The sequence below is a fragment of the Lathamus discolor genome, chromosome 3 (genome assembly GCF_037157495.1).
Source record: "Lathamus discolor isolate bLatDis1 chromosome 3, bLatDis1.hap1, whole genome shotgun sequence".
In the NCBI taxonomy this organism is placed as follows: Eukaryota; Metazoa; Chordata; class Aves; order Psittaciformes; family Psittacidae; genus Lathamus; species Lathamus discolor.
Genome location: NC_088886.1, coordinates 51,141,184 through 51,141,575, shown reverse-complemented (window position 1 = coordinate 51,141,575; position 392 = coordinate 51,141,184).

Here is a 392-nt window from a genome sequence, read left to right as displayed (position 1 = left end):
CTAAGCTGCCTGGTGTACTGCTCCTAGCTGCCTTCCCCTGCAGGCAGGTGCAGCAGGTAGGGCTCATTTCTTCTGTGTGTTGCTCCATGCCGATTGCACAGTTGTCAAACTGCTTCCGAGAGCAAAACAAAAGCATTTTCCTTCCCTACATCTGTACAGACCATGAGTACACCCCTATTTCTGCACACACATAAAATACCCACCCCAAACCAATGTGGGAAGCTCAACGCACATCCTCCAACACAAGGTTAAAAACCAATCAGATCACAAATCTAACTGCATTGATTTACCACACGATACCCCAGACGTACTGTGTAGTGCTTGCCCAGGAGCTTTTAAAGCCAGTAGGTAACTTGAGAGTTAACCTTCCTGAACAGCAAACTGAGTGATTC